We start from the raw sequence: 11,995 nt of genomic DNA on the forward strand, positions 1-11,995 counted from the left end.
TGCTGTACATGACCCCCAGCACCCAAACTCATGGCAAGATACAATCAGTGGTAAATGAAAACTATGTATGTAAATGACTATGTAAGCTGATCATCCTTCTGTTCTTTGTCTACTGTATGAGCAGATTTTGTGAAGGTGCCACGTAATTTTAGATTGTGAATTTAATGATTTTATGGAAGACCTCTTTAAATTTCTTTAGCTGAGAAACATACAACTAGCATACATTGTTCTTCTCTGCCTTTCTATTTACAATCCATGCTTTATAGTTGCTTCTGCATTCATGGTATGTCAGAACAACAGTAAAAATCATCATCATCATCATCATCATCATCGGGATCTGAGCAAGTGCAGTTTTGTATCTTAAACTCACTTTAAATCACTTTGAACCAGAGCATAATCATGACTGCAGGCATACAGTGGAATTTGCTTCCGGTGTACTCTTTACCTGTCACTTTCTGACTGTTCATCTGGACTCGAGACTTTGGCCATGTTCCAGTCCTAGCCCCACACCACTGAATGTGGCTTACACTTGAATGCATTGTTGAATGGAAGCCACCTTTCATGCTGACGCATGCTATAGAAGAAGGGTCCCCAGCAGATGTTTTGAACACCAGCTCCCACTATCCCTGACCATTAGCCATACTTACTGGGGATGATGTAAGTTGTACTGCAAACATCTGGTTAGGATGTAAAAACAGGTTAGGAAGCCTGGCTGTATGAAGCAGTGGAGGAGGGGGAGAGAAGGTGAATGAGCAACCAAGCACATGCACAGTCTTAAGCAAATATATGATAGATGTGTGCACACACATCTCTGTGTATCAATATATAAAAGACATGGATTCGGTGCCCCCTAATATCTATAACTACATAGCAAGGGACTGGCACCCTCCAGATGTGTCAGACTATGAGGCCTGGAAACCTCTGGGTGGGTCAAATTGCAAGCACCATTATGTGAGCAGCACAGCACATCTGAATGGCACCAGACTGGGCAAAGCTGGTTTATATGAACCTGACCATGGGCAGAGAGGACTCCAGCAAGGATTTAGTGCCCACGAGCGATCCTAGCATCTTGCCAGCTAATGCATTTGGGATGATTACTCTGCAGGTGGTGCACAAATCCAAGAGAGTAATGAGAAAGGAAAGAAATCTGCCAAGTCTATTTCTTTTAATGTCTGAATCTGAATTCAGAGTCAGGGGCTGGCTGGGGATGAATTTGATTTGCAAATCGGAGAAGCACCATTTGTTTCCGCTCTCTGGTTAACCCCTGGAAATGAGGTCAGTGGTGCTGCCATCTGCCCTCCCGAAGGAGGCAGCCACTGCTATGGAGCAGGGCTTGGGCTTCAGCTGCATCACCTTGCACTTGTGCGCGTGTGTGCAAGTGTCAGACATATACACACACTGGGGAGGAGAATTTTTGTGCTCCTCTAACTAGTATCAATTTCATTGCTGCGTATGTGTAATATCCACCCAAATACACATCATAATTCAATAAGCCCAGCTGTTCAGTATTATTTACATTGTGCTGCCATCCTGGCTGACCCAAAGAGCAAAAGAAAATAACAGGGCATATTTGCAGCTTAATAAAAACATTGCAGTAGGGAGCCCTTCCTGAACCATTACATGCAGTTGCTTGGAAGCGCCTTTGCTGATTTAACAAACTGGTCTGGACAAATGTTGAACATGCTTGCCGTAATGACATTCAGATGTTTCTCTCCCCTCCACCCCTTTCCCTTTAGCATTTGTTGCTCAGGAGGAAATATGTCCTCGCCCAGCCGTGCTGGAGAGTGGAAATAAATAAATAAGTAAATGAAATGTGATGCGCTTGCATGCAGCAGGCGAGGGGGGGGGAGGGGGATGGCAAGGAGCGCGCTGCTGACTACTCCTGACAGATGGGGGAAAAAAGTCAATATGATGTGTCTGAGACAGCCCCGGCTCTGCACTGCAGAATAAATTACATGATTCGCTGAATGCCTAGGCTTCACACAGACATACACAAAATTGGAAAGATAAAAGCTTGCATTGGCTTCAGATGATATTTACTGCTTGATGGATTTACTAGCAGCCCCAGCACAGTCATACTGTATTGAATTATTGGCCTCTATTTAGCTGTGTGTCCGTCGAAGCTTGAGTGTCCATTTAAGCGTAAGTGAGCTGGAGCCCTGCCAGAGCTTTCTAAAGCTGTGGGTACAGAGGAAGATGCAATCTAATGGCAAGCTGCTTGAATAACAAGGAACCGAAAGGGGAGACAAGAGATCGAGCCGCGCCTTTTGCTTATCAATATTAATCTCAAAATAAATATTAATGAAGGCCACCCAGCACACCAGCATTTCTATGTTATTTACACAAAATAACAATTCATTTTTGTATGTGTATTTTAAACACACACACACAAGTGCACACGGCTGAGAATCACTGTGTGCGATTTGTCCCTTCATTTCTTCCTCCAAAGTGGGAGTGTGAGAGAGGCCATTAGCTTTATAGCTATCCATTGTATCACCAGCGGGGTTCCTACAAGGCATGGGAGGCTGATGAAATACTGGCTTGAAGAAGTATATGGCTACCCATAATATATGATAGAATCATAATGTATTGCACAAAGGAATATTGTTCTGGATCCATTGCTCTATTTTCTAAGGCCGTTTGGCTCAGAAATAGCATTTTCGTCACAAGGAACCCCAAGAAAGGGGTCACTTCCCAGAGGGTTTTCTGAGGTTCCAATACAGAAAAGCAAACTCAAGCAGGTAGTTCCATTTAATGCTCTTTAAGACTGTGGTGTTTTGAGAAAGCCCTGCGGAGTCTATATTGGGACAGGCCTTGTGCGTAACATGGCATGTCTGTACAACGGCGCAGTCAGCAGTGGAGGCCCTAATGATGAGCCTGCTGGGATTCCTATTTGCTTCTGCCTCCCAGCTAAAAATTGCTCATGGACAAGGGGAGCATTAAGCACCCGTGTCTGTCGCTGTGACATAATAAGACACCACTTCCTGTGGGATGAAAGGGGAATGAGGACGAATCAGACAATACATGTCCTGAGTCAGAGATGTTGACCTGGGCTCAGAGGCCAGGACAAATGTGTGTGGGGGACAACTACACTCTACAGCTGTGGTTTGCTGCTGCCACAAAGACTACTTCAAAAGCGCCTTGCCTCTTTGTCTGTGTGAAACCAAAGACAGAAGTATTCCAGGGTGAATCTGCATGGGGTCCAAAGCACAGATGAGCTCACATAGCTGCTCAGCTGCATCTCATGGGAAGGGAGTCAATGCAGGGGAAAGGCTGAAACAAACATTCCCAAAAATAGGAAGTTTCTGAAAATTTTATTTATTGGTAAAAATGTATAATAGATGCTGTACACCAATGAAGTATATTTTCAGTGTTGTATTTATTATGAAATGTTTGCTGCTTAACACAGTAATGCTTATCTACACCTATTACCCCTTTTTATACCTTCTGGATCATTTCTATATGTTGGCCATTCTGGGCTTTTAAAATATATGGTGCTTTTCTCCCTTTATGTTCAGGTGATGCTACATAAACAAAGGCTTATGGGTTCGTTCTCATTTTGGTGCATTTGCCCCTGAGTAAATTCATGTTATTTCTCAGCACATGCCAACTCTCCCCATGTTATCTCAGAAATAGGCTGCAATTGACAGCTTCGGTAGACTGTGTCTTATATCTGTGAAACTACCTCTAACCAATGTTTATAGTAATTTGTTTTACTTAGGTTTGCAGTCTGATCTGATCCTGAAGGTGGCCAGTAAATACGCATTGCTTTATTTATTTAAAACTGTCCATTATATCTTACAATTGAATCAAATTTTCAAGGCAACTTAAACCATGTAAAAACAGCACAAACAGATAATTACAATATTAACCCCCCTTTTAAAGATAATTTCTATAAATAGACAAATAAATAATATAATGCTTAAATAGAAGGAGGAGGATATTAAAACCATTGCACATATAAAGAACTTATTACAATTTAGAATCTGCTTTAACAATTCATTGATGAGAACAAACTGATTTGATTGATATATGGTTTCTAAAGAAATCTTATGCAACACTATCCTACACATGTCTGTTCAGATGAAAGTCATGGGTGGGATGGGGGATGTTCATGTGTCATGACTACCCTCCTTGCAAATAAGCTACATGGGTTGGGCCCTTCATGAAATAATCCAAGATGCACACAATGGATAACTGAATTCACAGTAATATGTCTCCATTCCTTTCAGTGTTCCCACAGGCATCCCAACATACTCTGCAGCAGAATCAATCTTGTTTGCCTTCCCTGGGAGTGCAAGCCCTGTTCATGCATATGTCCCAGTCAAAACAACAAACAAACAAACAAACACAGGCCTGAGTATACTTGCCAAAACCTCCTTTAAAAAAAGAACCTGAATTGTGAGATGTAGCTGTCAAACATGTTTTCATAAAAGGAGTGGTTTGTGCTATTCCACTTTTTTGAGCAACTAGAATCTTGGGAAAGGGTGGGAAAGGGTAGGAAAGGGTGAAGAAACTGACAAGAGTCAATTTCAAAATAAAACCTTGCCATGAAGGGGGTGATCTGCTGGCTATCTCCTTTTGTGAGCAAAGATTACTTGTAGCTCTGGTTTCTCTTGGCAGGTCAGCTTTTGACAGCTGTCAAGAGAAACCAAAGTGAAAAGTACCTTTTAATGCCATGGTGGATGTTTGCTGCACTTTGACTGCAGAAACTTCCCAACACATTGCCCATTTGAGGCTTGCCGCTTCAGACCTGACCAAGTCCAACTAAAGAAATAATAATTAATAAAATGTACAAAAATAAGCAAATGTCTTGTGATTTAAAAATAATTGAAAAGTGTTGATGAACTTGCAGCCCTTCCAATGTGCCATTTGGACACTTAGCAGGGGTTGTCATGAGCTGTCAGCTCAGGGAGTGCAAGAAGGAATCACCAAAACAAGAACTGGCGGGGGGCAGGGAAAATCTTGCCATGGTAAACACACAGAATTGCAACTGTAGCAGAGAGCACTGAGTCAGTGATAATTACTGACTTGGGTCTTGCTGAGGCAGCTGCTACTGGCAGTGGCCCAGGCTAGCTTAGTCACAGTGGGAAGAGATTTTTTGCCACTCTTATTAAGCAATTTACTAGATACTTCATGCAACCCATGACTGGGTCAGTTGCCTGGGTTCGGATAACTTGATAACCCACTGTAAGCCCAACAATACTTATTGGTTGTTTTAGTGGCTTGGTGCCCACTAACAACCCATTGGTTCAAGTTCACACTGCATGTCAACTCACTCTGGCTTGTTATCTGCAATGAATTGCCCTGTCTTATAAAGCTGGTTGTGCAGGACAACAACCTATTGTTTGTTGCTATCCATGTTAGGATGTCATGTCATGTCACTCTTGACTGAATTCTCCAAGGTGTCTTGTGGGTTGCTGTAGTTGAGGCAGGGTGACCAGGCAGCCTCTTCGAAGAAAGCTGATTGGTGCCAGCACCTTGGCTGTTTTCCTAACCAGGGAGTTAAGGCCCATGTCATCACTGAAGAGTTAAAGCCAGGGCACTGTAAGGCCAGGACATGGGAGAAACCAGTGCTCTATCAGGTGCTCTTCCTCCTAGCATCTTGGGTGGGTGGGGTTAATGGAGGGGTTACTCCCTCAGTGCCATTAAGTGTGCAGCCTGCAGCTGGGTCCGTAAGGGCCCATCTCACCAAGACTGGACATTCCTACAGCCAGGAGTAGTTTGTAGACTGTGGATGTTAGAGCTGGGGGTGGGTCACAGATGAGCTGTTGGATAGCAGCTTTGGGCATAGGATAGGGGATAGGAGCAGGCAGGGAAGACAAATATTGAGCCCCTTCCTTGGTGAGCTTGTCAGCTGGGAATGTCTCAGTGGTTGGACATCCATAGGAGGAAGGTTTATGTTGGCTATCAACTGAGCTACTGCTATTTCAGCCATGTATTTACTTACTTACTTACTTACTTAATTACTTTCTTATTTATTTATTTATTTATTTATTTATTTATTTAGAGTATTTATATGCCGTCCTTTTGCATAGCCTCAGGATGGCTTACATAAATAAGAAAAATAAAATAAAACATAATACAAATATGTTTGTAATGTGTTACAATATGTAATAGCTGATAGGAGGGCTTGGCTGTCAAAGTACATTGTGGTTGCCATTTTAGGATGTGATTCCTCTGTCTGGTGCAGGGTCAGCATCAAGGCTATCTTCTCCTTCTTGTAGGAAGAAGTGACAGTCACCCTGTGGGAATGTTAGTGGTAGAAGAGCCCAGGGTTGGCTGGGTCACCGGTGGAGGCTGCTGATGGAGGGTGGAAGAGTGAAGAGAGATGGTGAGGGACCAGAGGCCTTGGAGAGTCATTGGAGAGGAAGGTGGTTTTGCGTTTCCCAGAGTTCAGCTGCATTTTCTCCTGGTGATTTCACTCTTCCACATTCTCTACAGCAGCCTGCATGGCAGCACTGCTTCCTCTTTCTGGTGCTGACTGGCCAGCAGGAACACATCATCTTTGTTGAGTGCCATGTTGACACCCTCCCCATAAGCTGTTTCAGACTTGTCCAGCTTTCTTCCCTTTTCCCCTTCCCTTTTTGGGGTTGTGAAAACTGTCTGTCAAGCTGGCCTTTGCAATCGCATTTCACCAGCTAAGAACAAACCCTTCAAAGTGCCCCAGCAGCATGTTGGAGATGTTGCCTGTGCCAAAAAAGTGCCCCAAAAATCATTTACCCTAGTTGTGTAACTATGAACTTCCACAGTTGTGTTGCTCTGGGGCTATGAAGCCATAGCTGAGACAGCTTTCTGTCAAGCGCAGCAGGTACCAGCTATAGTACCAGAAAATACATTTTCTTACCTTTGGATTTTTGTGACAGTTGTCAGAAAGTGAGCTGTCAAGAAAAAGCAAACATTTGAGTGATCTTAAGCTGTGAAAAGAACTTGGAGGGTTTAAAGCTCCTTTACAGCAAGATCCACATCCTTCTCCCCTTAGTTCCCTCCCTTTAGGTTGCACATTATGTACTTTATCCCATGTCTGTGTCTGTCCCAGTACAAATCCCCATTTCCCACTAAAAATGCACATTTTAAAGATCCTTCTTGTAAGGTCTGGGCTTGGTACCTGCTTGTTCCTGGCAGCAGGTCCTCTTCTGGACATTGCCCAGTCAAGGCTTCAAATCCCTGCAATAGCACACCTGGGAAAGGTCACAATTGTACAACTATAGGTAATTATTTTTAATGCATGCTTGTTTTCCCACAGCATGAAAAAAATTGACTTTTGGCAACCACAGGTAGCCTCCCCAAAGGCATTTTGAAGGGACTGACCATAATTGTTAAAATGAGGATCATGAAGGGCTACTCAGCTTTCACAACATCAAAAAGGGTGGTGAGATAAAAGGGGGACATTCTGTTGATCCTGTGATGACCCTGGGTAGGAAAGGATGGGGAGGAGGAGAGCAACAAACCACAATGAGTGAGCCCCATCATCTTTTGGGACTCACTGAGGCTTGTTCACATGAATTAGCCTTCCCTCCATGATTTACTGCCAAGATGGGTAAACATGAAGTGTGACTACACCCACTGATTTCAATAAGACTTACTCATAGGTAAGTGGGTATGAGTTAAGTGGGCAGACTTAGTTCCAGTAAATGCTCATGAGTTACATCACAGAAGACATGCAAGAGATTACACTGTATTCTAGTATTAACATTAACAATTGCTAATTGTTTTAAGGAAATATCCTGTATATATCATAGATAAATTCTCAATTTCACTAGTTAAAAAATCCACCACATTTATATTACAAAGTTACATTTACTTATCCACAAAGTGAGTGAGATTTACTTCTATTCTCTATAGGGATACTGCTGGAGACATCCAAGTAATAGGTATGCTGATACTTAGGGATTTCTGCTCAATCAATCCATCCATCCATCCATCAGGATTTATTAGTCAATCAACCATAATATATAGCAAACAAAGCACAAGACAAATGGAAATAGATAGCATGTGTATTTGCTATATCAGATTTCAAGTTTTTCATCTGCTTTCTTCTTCTAGCAATATGATTTGCTTCAAATATATAAATATTAAAGATATTCTAGGAGATTGTCTTTAGCCTGTGGCTAAAATATCCCAGATTTCCAGTGGCATTCCTCATGTGTTACTGTCCTGAGCACGCAGCTGGAACAAAATAGCCGGAGTAAAGAGTTCAGTAAGAGCCATCAACCTAGAAAAGATCTCAAAGCTCTTATATAGTTTAAATCCCAGTTTCTCAGTTGGGTCTGCTTCTCCATCAACAACACGGGAAAGAAGGATTGCTATGTAACACTGACAATCAAGCTAGTGAATGAAAAAGCACTGCGAACATGTTTTTCCCCTGTGTGCCTCTGCAACTGCTCTGGATGGTTAGTGCACTTTCCAGAGCAGAACTGGAAGCCTGCAAGGGTGGGTAAGCAAAGGAAGGCCCACTCAAATAGTAGCAAATGCAATCCAATGCATTTTACAAGTTAATCTTATGCAGTCAGAAGTAAGGACCATTGAGATCATGGGAGCTGAGAACTATGCATAGGATTGTGGTCGTGCTAATCCTAATCAACTGAATATTAAAATGTGTGCTGGTCTCTCACTCTCTCTCTCTCTATATATATATAAAATCACATACACAGCCTTGATGAGCTCCTGCACTTTGAAACGTACCATGATATCGCTGCTCTAAAACAGGCTGCAATTATTGCCCCCATATTGCCCATGACAGTGACAAGTGGCATAAAGTGGCTGGTTTATGGCTGAGCTGGAAAAGACTGTCGGAATGAGTTCACCCCTTCCTTGCTGCTTGAAACAACGGATGGGGGCAGAGGTTCATCTCTGTTGCTCTCATAGTCTCAGTTTAACCAAAGGAAATACTTTTTTTAAATGTTGGGCAGTTACTGTGGCCAACGTGACATAACTAGCCGGGTCCCTCTGTTTGAACACCTTTCTGAAATTCAGTGGAACTTAAGAGAATGTCTACTAAGTTTGACAGAATCTCATTTTTGCTGCATCAAATAATGTTGACTTCCAGTATGATTTTTTGAAAAGGCTTAAAATATCATATGCAGCCCCTAGAGTTATAGAAAAGGCTTAAAATATCATATTCAGCCCCTTTTCAACTTTTTAGAAAACAAAATAAGAAGTTGGAGGACTATTAAACAGGGTTGTCCACTTTCTTCATTGATAGCTGATTATGTTCAGAAGCCTGGCATGTGCCATTAGACAAAATAATAACTTTCATGGATTTAGAATTTAATATTATACTTTACAAAATTATCGTATTATTTATTTCACAGGTTCAGGCATCTACTGGTCAAACTCTGAATTGATCCAGAAGGACAATATATTACTTAGTGTATTAGCTAAGCAATTCTGACTGTGCATGGATATAATTACTTATTTGAGAATACTTATCTCCAGAGATACAACTCAAGTGATACAGCTAAGCTTGAACAAATTTATGAACAAGATCTTACAGGTTATAGATGGCTAGGCATTGCTAGAATTTGTGAGGTAAGGTAAATGCAATTAGGATGAATATTATACCTCAGATTGTTCATGATACATTTGATACATTAGTCATATCTGGCAAATATTTTCAAAAATCTGATTCTCTGTTTTATAAATTTTGGGGAATTTCTTCTTGTAACATGTATCATTGAAAAGGATACAATTTTCCATCAAGGAAGTTGAGTTGGCTATCCAAATCTTGTTTTGTATCATCAGGCCTATTTGTTGACTTGTACTGAACTTTGATATTTTCCTACTTATATTATATTTCCCAGCATGGCCACTTCATCTAGCTTGAATCCTCTTTCCAAATTAATGATATCAGGTTTTAAACAGGGTTCCTTACAGAATCGCAGCTATTAGAGAATGAGGTGGAAATATTGCATCAATTATACTTTGATTCATATTTATATTTTGATTGCATGCTACATTGACATCAGGGTGAAATCCAGAGATAAATATTGGCGAGAAAATGTTTTTGTTGTGATGGATAAATTGATTTTTACTTTGAAATAATTACTAGCAGTCAATAATGAGTTCTTGTTATTTCTATGCCAAAGATGATTCACCTGCTATGATGGATGGCAATAATTGCAACTGAAATATTAGTTATAATCTAGGTTTTGTTTTGCTGTTTCTACAGGTTTTCCAATAATTATTGGAAATACTAATTAATTATGATTAGTCATATTGATTCATAATCCATGTATATAAATATTTGTCAGTAAATAAATATGATATACAGGAAGGGGCAGTTTTAATACAAGTGTTAAACAGGAATTGAATAGAGAATTTGACTGTCCTGTCGTGTTCTAATTATTTCATTGACATTTTAGCATCTATATATGAAGTGTCATTGTATCTCAAGTCATATCTTAGTCAGCAAAAACTTGTCTTTTGTGTCTACTGGATGCCATATCATTTAAATATGGGTTTGTCTAAGTTGTTTACTGGTGAAGGTTAATTGATTCTTCCTTTATTCACATGTTTTGGCAGTTTTGTAGTTTGCTGTTTTTGGAAGGAAGTTATAATACAGATAAACTTGAACTGGACACTCTTTAATATTTTAATGCACTTGAGATCCACACACTCTTTTAAATTATCTGCCTGTTTCCTGGAAGTTATTGCATGGATTTTCCATGCCCTTTCAACATCTAAAGACTAATTTATAGCACTGGAAGGATACATACTCACTTCCTGTAATGAACTGGACTAAAGACCTAACAATATTTTCATCATTTGAATGGATGACATAGAGAATCCACTTCTGAATGTATAGGTATTGCTGAAGCATATGTTTATTGCTGAAGCATAATGTTTATTGCTGAAGCATATGTTTAATACCACTTCTATATAGGTCATGTTGTAAGCCGCCCCGAGGTTTCGGCAAGGGGCGGCATAGAAATGTTATAATAATAATAATAATAATAATAATAATAATAATAATAATAATATTGCTGAAGCATATGTTTAAGTGATATCAGTGATGCAAAGAAATGTCCAGAATCTATCTCTCTTGAACTTGCTGTTCTTTCCTGTGATCAGCCCTGGCATAGGAAGTGAGCAGAGCCAAGATCAAGTCCACAGACACTTGGAGATGCTAGCAGCCCTCTTCTTTGTGCTGATTTATTCTCCTGCTAAATTTTGATATTGGCATAGGGAGATCAACCAAAAATTCTCGAGAACTCTTGTCATTATGTGTGTTCTTTGTCTTTATTAGGCTCTTGTGTAGTTTTCCTACATTTCGTAGCTTACAGAAGAGAAGCTTCTGGTAGATTGTGCACTAGAGATTTTGCAGGAAAAGAAGACAGGACATAAAAATAATAAATAAGTAACATAGAATACCAAATAAATAAATTCATTGCAGGACCAAAATAGATATTTTGGACTGAGTGGCATCATAGCATATGTATTTATTAGATTTATATGACACTTATTTCTTATGAATGTAAAGTGGCTTACACCAATCTCCTCCTTCTGCTTTCATGTTACCCCACAATAGCAACCCTGTGAGGTAGGTTGGGCTGAGAGTCTGTTGTCTCCATGGCTGACTGGGGACTTGAAGGCAGGTTGCCTACAGCATGTGCTCGTCATAGCCATCTCCAGAGGCATCCCTTAAGGAGAGTCTAAGTATTCAGACAAACAGAATGATCCATACCAGCAAACCAGTTTAAATGGGGTTTGTAGAGTTAATGGGTCTTAAGACCAGGACACCCACAGATACTTTTCATTAAAATAGGGAATAATATATTGTTGATGGGAGAATTAATTTCCACAGCTACTGCAAAAACTGCAGCTAAGCCCAGAGGCAACAAAGGAGTGCTGGGCAAATTGCTTCATTTTCCATTCTAATAAACTAGTATTGGTGCTGCATTCCTGTGGATCATGGCTCACTATACCACTGCAATCCTATATACACTTACCTGAAAGTCCCCATCCCTCCCTCCCTCCCTCCCTCCCTCCCTCC

General features: G+C 40.7%; 1 long non-coding RNA gene across 1 annotated transcript in view; it reads left to right on the forward strand.

Moving 5' to 3' along the window:
• The first annotated feature begins 507 nt into the window (after nt 1-507).
• Nucleotides 508-11,995, forward strand: part of LOC123031197 — a 12,537-nt gene continuing 1,049 nt past the window's right edge. The window contains exons 1-2 of the long non-coding RNA XR_006416238.1: nt 508-518; nt 6,874-6,876. This is a non-coding gene — a long non-coding RNA (uncharacterized LOC123031197). The remainder of the gene's footprint in view (nt 519-6,873; nt 6,877-11,995) is intronic.

This window comes from Varanus komodoensis, unplaced genomic scaffold (genome assembly GCF_004798865.1).
Source record: "Varanus komodoensis strain SLA01 unplaced genomic scaffold, ASM479886v1 scaffold5, whole genome shotgun sequence".
NCBI classification, from domain to species: domain Eukaryota; kingdom Metazoa; phylum Chordata; class Lepidosauria; order Squamata; family Varanidae; genus Varanus; species Varanus komodoensis.